Here is an 11,375-nt window from a genome sequence, read left to right as displayed (position 1 = left end):
TCCGAACCTCGCATGGCGCCACGTGACTCCTAGTTCATTTTAATTAAGTAAATTGAACAAGCAGCATATATCCTTTTTTAAGTGCAACTTATAAGTTGGAATATATTCAGTATTCAATATATATATTCACTTTACAATAAGGTTCTATTAGCTAGCCTAAGTAAATGAACTAACAGTAAACAACAGACAACCATTATCATTTTTTTTTACCTTGTTTAATGTTAATTTATAAATAATACAACTGTTCATTGTTTGCTCATGTTAGTTAATATTGTATCAACTACTTTTAACATACTGTATACAACTTTAGGTACTAGTTTATGTTGAAATTAACCAAGATTAATAAGTGCTGACAAAGTATTGTTCATTGTGAGTTTATGTTAACTAATGTAGTTAACTAATGTTAACAAATACAACCTTATTGTAAAAACTTTTACCTTATTTTTAATATTGCAATGATACAATTGCTATGATACATCCTCCTTTAGAGAATATTTCTTTGTAATTCATAGATTTTGTGTTGTGAGTTTTGATTTGAAGTGTTTATTAAATATTACAATCAACACACAAGTTGTCCATTCTATGTTAGAAGTCCGTTTGTGTCACTGGGGGGATGAATTGAGCTTTGAAGTGTTGGAATTTATTGTTATGCAGAACTGATTTGGCATTCTGAACACCTTTGCTCTCCATTGATCATCAAATCAATGCTGTACCTGTGAGCCTCAATACACTCCTTAATGAGGCATTTTTTATTCATGAAACAGTCGACTAGAAGTCTGTTCAAACCCTCTTTGTGGGAACAGGGAATTCTGAGAATGTCTTCCAGCTGTGCATTATGTTAGGTAAAACAGTTCACTGTTTGAGGTTAAAGAAGATTTCTCAGTAGCTCAAGTAAGAGAAGTCTGATAGATGATCCAGAGGATAAAATGACAGACTATCTGCCTTACAAAGTAAAACAGATTTCATCATGAGGCATTCAGTACTCAAGGAGGATAATAGAGATCTAGAACTGGTGATTCCTTTGATTTATCATCAACTGCTGTTGTTTATGATCAGAATCAGAATGAGCTTTATTGCCAAGTATGCTTACACATACCAGGAATTTGTCTTGGTGACAGAAGCTTCCAGTGCACAAACAATACAACAATACAAGACAGAGATAATAAAAAAATAGAATAAAAATAAAAAGTGAATAGAAAATACAAGTATATATAGAAATACACAATAAGACAAATTTATATATATATATATATATATATATATATATATATATATATATATATATATATATATATATATATACGCATGTACAAATACAAATCGTCATGGTTACTTGTGTAACCTCCATTCCCTGATGGAGGGAATGAGACGTTGTGTCGATGTAGTGACACTAGGGGTCACTCTTGGGAGCCCGAGACACCTCTGGTCTTTGATTAAAGGCCAATGAAAATTAGCGAGTGGTATTTGCATACCACTCCCCCGGACTTATGTGTATAAAAGGAGCCGGTATGCAACCACTCATTCAGGTTTTATGCTGAGGAGCCGATATAAGGTCCGGCCATTTCAGCGGGTAGTTCAGCGTTGTGGTAGGAGGGACACAATGTCTCGTTCCCTCCAACAGGGAACGGAGGTTACACAAGTAACCATGACGTTCCCTATCTGTCACTCACTCGACGTTGTGTCGATGTAGTGACACTTGGGGTCCCTATACGAAACGCCACAATTGGCTGAACTGTGTTATGTGAACTGGCGGTGTGTGGTGGGCAGACTACTGTGTGCCTCATAGCCAGCACACCAGGTCGACACGTAACCACCCCAACATAGTTATGTAAACATAAAAACGGCCCTTTTTGGGGACAAGTCGACTACCCAAGAGATAGAGACAGGCTTAACCCAGTCGTGGCCTCTTTTCCCCTTCTCTTTTTTCCACTCCCCAAAAAAGAAGGGGGATTATCCGACTGGGCCGCCAGGTCTAGTTGGGGGGTGTCCCTCCCAAGGGGAAGGCACAGCGGAGACCACACCTCGCCCAAAGAGAGGGGGGGATATTTAAGTGGAAGGAAACGTCACATGGTCTTTCCAACCATGTGGAGAGTCTTCAAGGTAGATCCTGCCAATGGGGGAGGAGTTACTACAAACATGGAGACTGGGGCAGAGGGGCTCTGCCCAAGGAAGACGCAGTTTGCCAACAGGAAACGAATTAGCGAAAGATATATATCGCATGGGGTTAGCCTTACAGGGAACCGCCACATGCGGAGGCCTACCCCAGAACAGGACTCTTAGTTAGCACGTGTACTGGGCCGGCAGCGAATCTCTCCAAAAATTCGACTGCCACAGGGCTTGGAGGAAGTCAACCAGGGAACAAACTTGTGAACACTACTGGGAATTTAATGGCGCACGCCTTCAGCTCAAAAGGAGGTGGAAGGCGCTATGTGCAAGCGATACACCCGGCTGGCTATCCCGGGCTTATCCGCTTGTGTTGCGTGCCACTACCTGGGACGAAACCGGTTCCACCCGGAGGTTGTAGAACCTTGCAAAGGTGTTGGGTGTTGCCCAGCCCGCTGCTCTGCAAATGTCTGTTAGAGAGGCACCCCTCTAGGAACCCAGGAAGTCGCTACACCCCTGGTAGAATAGGCTCGTAGCCCTACCGGGGGGGCATGTCTGGGTGTGATATGCCATAGTTATGGCGTCAATAAGCCAGTGGGCGATCCTCTGCTTGGAGACAGCGCTTCCTTTCCGCTGTGCACCAAAGCAGACAAAGAGCTGCTCAGAGATTCTAAAGCTCTGCGTGCGATCCAAATAGATGCGTAAAGCGTGCACCAGACACAGCAATGACAGGGCTGGGTCTGCCTCCTCCAGGGGCAGCGCTTGCAGGTTCACCGCTTGCAGGTTCACCACCTGGTCCCTAAAAGGGGTGGTGGGAACCTTGGGCACATAGCCCGGTCGGGGTCTCAGGATCACGTGAGAGTAGCCCGGACCGAACTCCAGGCACGTTTCGCTGACAGAGAACGCTTGCAGAACGCCTACCCTCTTGATGGAAGTGAGCGCAGTCAGGAGGGCAGTCTTCAAGGAGAGTGCCTTAAGCTCGGCTGACTGCAAAGGCTCAGAGGGGGCTCTCTGTAGACCCTGAAGAACTACAGAGAGGTCCCATGAGGGTACGAGGCACGGTCTGGAGGGATTCAGCCTCCTGGCACCTCTTAGGAACCTGATGATCAGGTCGTGCTTCCCTAAGGTCGACTGCGTCGTGGTGTGCTGCTATGACGACAACGTACACCTTCAAGGTGGAAGGGGACAGCCTCCCTCCCAACCTCTCCTGCAGGAAGGAAAGCACTGATCTGACTGCGCATCTCTGGGGGTCTTCCCGTCGGGAAGAACACCACTTAGCGAACAGACGCCACTTAAAGGCATACAGGCGCCTCATAGAGTGGGTCCTAGCCTGAGTGATCGTGTCTACCACCACAGGTGGCTTATAGTCGGACAGTCTGGATCAGCCATCGCGACGGATCGGAAAGCGCAAGCCACGCGTCCAAGTTCCGTGCAAGGGGGCCCAAGGGGACAACATCATCGGACGTACCGGCAGGTGGGGCCTCGCAGCGGGGCGGAGCTCGAGGTGCCACACCACGTCGTGGCCGTGCTGAGTCTAGGGACATTGAAGCACTTACCTGGCTCCTTGTGACCACCACCGGAACAGCTTGGGACGGGGGAGGAAGAGGCCTGTCCTCGTAACCTGTGGAGACTGCCACATCGGGGGCGGCTGTGTGCCACAGCTGGACGCACAGGGGCGGAAAGACCACTGCTAGAAAGCCAATCCTGCAAGAAAAAACCAGTGGACGGTAGTCGTGGTGACCACCGTGCACACCGGGTATGTGACCCAGGGAGGAAGGAAGTCGCTCTTTTGCTGAACTGTTGGGTACCGCAGCCACGTGGCATGCGGCGAAATCAAACATAAAGGCAACAAAAGATTTTCCGCCCGGCCCTCCACTGGGGGATGGAGTGGTCTTTTTACCAGCTCCAGGTGAGTGGGTTCCCTCGTCTCTGGGTCGCCCGTCCCAGGGGCACTTTGACAACCTCCGTGGGTTCTTAGGTGCCGGCTGTGAGACGGGTGGCATCTGCTTCCTGTGGTGGACTCCATGCCGGGGCCGGGCAGAAGGGGCGGGCTGCGGCAGAGCCGGTGCAGTCACCGCAGGGGGATGCCCTTGGCGACGAGCAGACGGGGTGCGGTATCTTGAGCCGTGCCGGGGCAAGATTTGCCGGATTGCCTCCGTATGCTGCTTCACCGCTGAGAACTGCTGGGCAAAGTCCTTGACGGTGTCGCCGAATAGGCCAGCCTGGGAAATGGGGGCAGCAAGGAACCGTGTCTTGTCGGCCTCACCCATCTCGACCAGGTTGAGTCAAAGGTGGTGCTCTTGGACCACTAGTGTGGCCATCGTCTGCCCGAGAGACCGCGCCGTGACCTTCGTCGCTCAGAGAGCGAGGTCGGTCTCCGAGCGCAGTTCCTGCATCAGATCTGGGGTGGAACTACCCTCATGCAGTTCTTTCAACGCCTTGGCTTGGTGGACCTGCAGGAGAGCCATGGCATGCAGGGCAGAGGCGGCTTGTCCAGCAGCGCTGTAGGCTTTAGCCGTCAGGTATGTCATGAGCCTACAGGGCTTGGACAGGAGCTTAGGGCGTCCGCGCCAGGTGGCGGCGCTCTGCTGGCATAGGTGCACCACGAGTGCCTTATCCACCAGGGGAATCGCTGTATTGCACATGGCCGCCCTGCCATCGAGGGTAGTGAGAGCGGGGGAACTGCGGAATCGGGGCCGGGCAGTAAAAGGTGCCTCCCATGATTTTGTCAGCTCCTTGTGCACTTCCGGGAAGAATGGCGAACTCATCCGGAAGCCCGATTGGGGCAGATGAGCATGTTGGGGAATGGGAGGTCCGCGAGGGGATACCCGGCGGAGACGATCCCATTGGGGTCCCCAAATTGCCCCCAGTGCTAGCCACGCTGGCCTCATACCTGTAGGTAGAAGGACCGAGGTGGCGAGCCGCTGGGGTGGCTTGCTTTCTTACAAAAGCAAGCCAAGACCGCAACGTTGCCATGGTCATGTTCTCGCAATGAGAACATGAACCATCCACAAACGCTGCCTCCGTGTGGGTCACGCCCAGACAAGAAAGACAGCGATCATGACCATCCGAAGTTGAGAGATAACGACCACAACCAGGAATAACAAACAATCGGAAAGGCATCTTTAAAAAGACACGTCTTTAAAAAGACGTTCCGTGTGTGCCGCTCTTTTAGAGAAATATATACTCTTTTAGAGGAAAAAAGCTCTTTCAGAAAATATACTCTCTTGTTTTCTGCCGAAGCGCCCAGGGGCGTTCTCTGCAGTGCACCAGTGCAGAGGAGGGAGAAGCTGCTGAAATGCGCCATCAGATCCAGCAGAGGTGAATGAACAGTAGAATTCAGCTCAATGAGCATGACCGTTCGGCTCCGTAGAGAAAATCTGAATGAGTGGTTGCATACCAGCTCCTTTTATACCCATATGTCCGGGGGAGTGGCATGCAAATACCACTCGCCAATTTTCATTGGCCTTTTATTAAAGACCAGAGGTGTCTCGGCTCCCAAGAGTGACCCCTAGTGTCACTACATCGACACAACGTCGAGTGAGTGACAGATAGGGAACTGTTATCCACCTTTTTCCTGAACGCGGAAGTGTTCCACGAATCGACTTTTTTCAATTTCCAGTCTCCAGTGTTATCACTTGCATCGGCGTATATTCTTAGTGGTAATGTAATGTTTAAGGTATTACATTTGTAAAAATAGTTAAAAAAAAAAAACTTGTGGCTGCATAGTATCGATATTTTACAGAGTCGAGAAGACCATTTTTTAATGACGGTGCCTCACCTGAGTGTGTAGATGTCATGAAGCGATGGTCCGAGGTTAGTTACGTTGATATCATTAACTACTTTGAGTTGTAATGACAACCCACAACAGCACAAATTAATTTTTACTCCAAAAAATTTAAATGGTTGTTGCTCTCCATCTGGATCGCTCGTTTTGATAGTTTTTAAAGTGCGTCTCGAGACCACAAACAGAAAACAGGCAACTAGAATCATCATTGCACCACCCAGTGGTTGCTCAGGAACTGTGGATATACAGATGCATGCAAGGGAATGTAATGGCAGAAGAGGTAGGATATGTTGGCTAAATATGAATAAACTAAGCTGTGTATTGCACATAATTATTGCTCAATGGGGCAGTTTTAAACTGTTGAGGGTAAAAACTGTTCTTGTGCCTGACGGTTCTGGTGTTCAGTGCTCTGTAGCGCCGGCCAGAAGGCAACAGTTCAAAAAGGTAGTGGGCAGGGTGAGTGGGGTCCAGAGTGATTTTTCCAGCCTTTTTCCTCACTCTGGAAGTGTACAGTTCTTGAAGGAAGAGCAGGGGGCAACCAATAATCCGCTCAGCAGTCCGAACTGTCCTTTGAAGTCTTCTGATGTCCGATTTCACAGCTGAACCAAACCAGACAGTTTTGGAGTGCAGAGGACAGACTCAATGACTGCTGAGTAGAACTGTATCAGCATGATTGGATTTTAGTGTCTTTGTGGGAGCAGTTCATTCAGTTTAGGTTTGGTTTTTAAAAATGGGCTTGTGCCAGTGAATATGACTATGTTATTTTAGAAGTGTAACATTTAAGTTAAATGAATTGCAAACTGCCCTTATTTTACCAGCAAGAAACTGGATACTCTTTGACACACCTTCCAACCCTCAGGATATTTCACTCTGTTTTTGATGACACGTTTAAGCCATTCCTCCTTCCCAGTCAGTTTCCTTGAAATGAATAGCTTACTATTATTTTACAATTTTCTATGTCCTTATCTGTATAATCAGTGATCTCAAGCTAAAATGTGCACTCGCAACAATTACCTGAGCTCATCATGAGTACCATCAAACATTCAGTAAATCACATCTACCACCATCATTCTGTGTGAAGATTTTGAGAGAATGTTTGAGTGACAATGAACGTTGTTAAATTGACTGTATTATTCAGAAAATCCTCTCCTAAATAATACATCAGTCTGTTATATAATGGCATATGCATCTGACCTCACCAACAGTTTTGCAAGGTATTGCAAGGTATAGTTTGTTTACGATCAATCAAATGTACTGTATGTTGATTCTCCCCTGGTCCATGTTCTGTAGAATTGCTCTGTAGGTGGTTTGCAGCATTTTAATGATGTGTTGCTCTGGTTTTGTATTTGCCCTTTTCTGCCCACAAAGGGCTAAAGGGAAAAAGAGAACTGTCGATCTTTCATCAACAATATTATGTCCCACTGCATCAAATGTCAGCACTTTTGGTGAGAATTTTTGCTGCATTGACCTCTACAAATAATATATTCTTTGAAGCTTGTTTGGATTGTTAATTCCCATACAACTCCATAACATCCACTAGCTTATCTGCAAAGGATGGGCCACTTATTTTTGGAATACTGTTGAAGTAAAATAACAAATTTAGTTATTGTAGTCAACTGAATTCAATCTTTAGTATATTTAATCCTATCAAATGAACCTTTATTGCCTACTATAGGGTTATATTACCTAATTAGATTAATTGCAATTTATTAAATAGTACTAATATGTACTAACATTGTAATTACAATGTAGTAGCATTATTATAAGAAGACCGGACAACTGAATGGGTTTTCAAAGAAGTCAAATTTATAAGGACCACATTTTTTATGTATTCAAAGTTAAATGCATTTATTAAACATAAATGCATTATATATTTTGATACCTCTTTTTTGTGTTCCCTCTATTAAAGAAATGCACCATATAAAGTCCCTTAAAATATTTGTAATGATAATACTGTGTTAGTATTGAAATGACTGGTTTACACAGTAGTTTTTATTGACAAACACTTAAAAAAGAAATGACTCTTTTAAATGTAATGTAAGTGCAGTCTCCCTCCCTCAGTCAAGAAACCCCCCATTCGAGTCGACCCCCCCCCCCCCAAACATATTAGCCTGTGCACTGTGCTGAGGGGGCCACTGAGATTAATGGCCAGCTGCTATTTTGTAGTGACTTTCTTTTCTCAGTAGTCACATTGCTGTTCTTCAATGTGCAGTGTGTGGAATCAAAACTGTCTTTTCAATAAGAGTCCACTGCTAGCCGATGCAAACCCCAAAGACAGCACGATGAGAAATCCTGAAAACAAGACAAAGTATGTGTGGTAAATTTGTTTGAGAGTGGCGGCGCCAATGCAAATGCAAGTGGCAGGCAATACCAAGGATCCTCGCCAGGATGGTTTGAATGGAAAATCGGTCATTGTGGGAGAGGTTTGCTGGGTCTGACCCTGGCTGCTACTAGACAAGCAAGTGTGAAATCCATATGAAAGGTAAGCAGCTGATAACATTATCCAACAATGGCAATATCATCTTTCCCCTTCTCCACATTTTTTTCCACCACTCTCATCTGCCTTCATTGATTGTGTTTCTCTGCTCACTATGTATATTTGTGAATATTATTTATTTTTTATTTATTTTTGTTTTTGATAAATTAAATACACACAAATATCAAATAGCATTCGCATTAAATGCGTACAACTGTGCATAGCTTTTTTTTGTAAAGGACCGCTACTCTATGGTCTTTGTGCTTAGAATGGGCAGCATATCGGACAGTGCTTAGCTTTGTTTTCGTTTTAAAGCTTATTGCATTTTTGTAATTGTCACCCTAAGTATCGTCACACTTTGTGATAATATCCAGTTCCATTGCTAATGTTTACTTTGCAATTAGGAGCAAATCACTCATGCCTGTGGGGTCTGTTGCCATAGTTACAATAGGGTTCCGAGGTCTATCATCTGTTCCTTGCATCCACCAATCAGGTTACAGAGCTGAAGCTGCAACATAAAGTAAAGATGCACATCTTTCAGCAACACAGTAGTAAGAAACAGAAAGAGATTCATGAGTATAAGAAAGTACTCTGAGGTGGCAAATAGGCGACGGCGCCCAGTCATGGCGGACCACAGAAATCACAGAGGAGGAGACACCCAGCAGGAAAGGCAGGTGAGAGCATCAACCATTTTGAGACTTAACTCACATTATTGTTCTTGGAGACTATACTCTGTGAAATATGTCGGAGATGGTGGTCAACAAAATTAGGATTAACATGAAGCCACCAACAGTGAAAAGAAACGCTTGATAATTGGGGCTTGAAAAATTTGCTATGATAGTGTGGACATTGGGAAAATGAAAGCGAGAAAAACAGCATGGCCTTAGTTTTCAATATGATTATTGAAGCCTCTTCAGATCAATTTTTTCCAAAGCGCGATCAAAGAACTCCAGCTGGGCTCTTGTTCAGTGTTTTTCCGTTAATTTGTCGATGGGAAGAATCGTTGCGCAAAGTTAATTTGTTCGGTCAGAGTATGCATATGTCCATGTCTTTTGTGTTTTTATGTGTGTGTATGAAATTGGCCTAGATTAATCATAGCACTCTAAATCTCATTACTTGGAACATCTGAGGTAACGCTGTCTTTAAAAGGCTCTTTGGAGGGGGCTTTCAAATCGGGCCTTCATCAGATCAAAGGCCTCAGATCTGGGAAGAATATTTATCCTCAGTGGATATGTTTTGAGATAATCAAGCATGATCAGAGAATCCTCGATTTGCTGAAACACAGCAGCGAGGGCTTCATGTTCACGCTGAATACATACCGAGCAGTCCATGAACCTGTCGATACCACGATATGATGTCAAAAGAAGACCCTTCATAACAAACAGAAAGGGGGCTGGGTGAAAAGCAAGAAGATAAAGAAAGATGGAGGGGAGGGCCATCGCCAACTAAAACCAATTGTGCTTAAAGATGGCGGCTGGGCATGCCGCAGACTGCGTAACGCAAGACCCGATCCATTGAGAGACAATAAGGATCGTCTACATTTAAGAACAACTGAAAAGTGCCCACAGTGAGGTAACCTAACAAGAAGATAGCATGTGCATCAATTGTGTAGCATTGTACAAGCAATTACAATAGCGGCAGTTTCGTCTTCCTTCACGTTGCATTGTTTGTTACTCCTTTCCTTGTGTCTTTATTATTTAAGGCTTACGTTTGCGTCTCGACTTGTAGGCTTGCCTCTCGTATGGCCCTCTTGATTTCAAAGACAGCGCATCAATTGTTACGACCGCTCACTGCGCATATCCAGCTCAAAGTATCAGTGATAATAACAAGCTTTTAAGCTTCTCTGACAGTGCATTTGTTTGTGTTCAAGATCTGACTCTTTCGCCCATTTGTACATGATTTCGCTGTAGCCCTGTGTCATTATCCAATATTGTTTGCCGATCAAATCAAAAGCAGCCGAATATAGCATTTTGTGCATGTTTTCTTAAGGAAACATTAATCAGTAGTTTAGTGTTAGACAAATGGCAAGCAACAAACTTTAATCCTCTGTGCCTAATCCACTCTTGGTCATGTTAGTCACGATTTATTCAGCTATGACAAAAGATATCAGCAGGACTCCAGAGTGCATTCTGACAGTCTTAAGATACAACCTTTCTCCCAAGACTTCCAAGTACTAAAAAGAGCAGCTTATCCATACACCAAAGACACTTTCCCTTTATTATATCCCAATCATTCAAATATAAATCAGCTTTTCTCGACCAGACCCTCGTTGTCTTTGTTTCATAGTTCATCCAGTCCAACCATTTCAGGCATGCTTCTTTGTCTATTTTTGGTTGTATTTCACAAATCTTTGTTTCCACCCATAATTCAAAGCCTTATTATTCCACTTTTTACAGAACAGCTAAAAGGAACCTTGAAGTAACTTATTTGAAGGAATAATTATCTTTTGTATAAATGAGAAGAGCAGCACTTTGCTTTAACATCTAAATGGGGTATTGTCAACTGATCAGGCCCTTCAAAAGATAAGCCTATTTCAAGCACAGCCTACAAGGAGGTGTAAATTTGCACTGGCAGCTGTAACAAAAACCAACACAGAGGAATGCTGGGCAGAAATGGTTTTTTTTTCTCCTGTCAAGAGTACTTATATCATGACATCAGAATAAGTCATTCATTTTTTAGAAAAAAATTTCCAGTACTAATTACTAAGGTAAAAGAAGCAATTTACATGGAAATGACACCTGTTTGATTTCTAGAAAAAAGTAAACAAATATATATGATATCTATGACTTTTGAGTTTCTTAATATTCTTAATAGTAATAGTGTAATTTGAGTCGTAGATGTCCAAGATTGCTTTTAAAGATATTTAATTTTTTCATTAAAACACAAGCATGAAATTGTTCAGATTTTAAAATAGAATCACTAAATTTACTTGTTCTTTCTTTGGGCAAATGCTGTTATCATTGCTTTCCACATCTAATCTCTCACTAAATGTAATAAGCAGGCTAAATA

The 11,375-nt window shown here is 44.0% G+C and overlaps 1 protein-coding gene across 1 annotated transcript in view; it reads left to right on the top strand.

The window, feature by feature from the left end:
• The first annotated feature begins 8,945 nt into the window (after positions 1–8,945).
• The window catches only part of LOC127451857 (axin-1-like), a 50,887-nt gene continuing 48,457 nt past the window's right edge, over positions 8,946–11,375 (top strand). Inside the window, exon 1 of the mRNA XM_051716851.1 lies at positions 8,946–9,040. The gene's annotated coding sequence lies outside the window, so the exon portion shown is untranslated. The remainder of the gene's footprint in view (positions 9,041–11,375) is intronic.

Source organism: Myxocyprinus asiaticus, chromosome 14 (assembly GCF_019703515.2).
Source record: "Myxocyprinus asiaticus isolate MX2 ecotype Aquarium Trade chromosome 14, UBuf_Myxa_2, whole genome shotgun sequence".
Taxonomy (NCBI): Eukaryota; Metazoa; Chordata; class Actinopteri; order Cypriniformes; family Catostomidae; genus Myxocyprinus; species Myxocyprinus asiaticus.
Note: the sequence above shows the minus strand (reverse complement) of the source record. Positions and strands in the feature narration are given on the sequence as shown.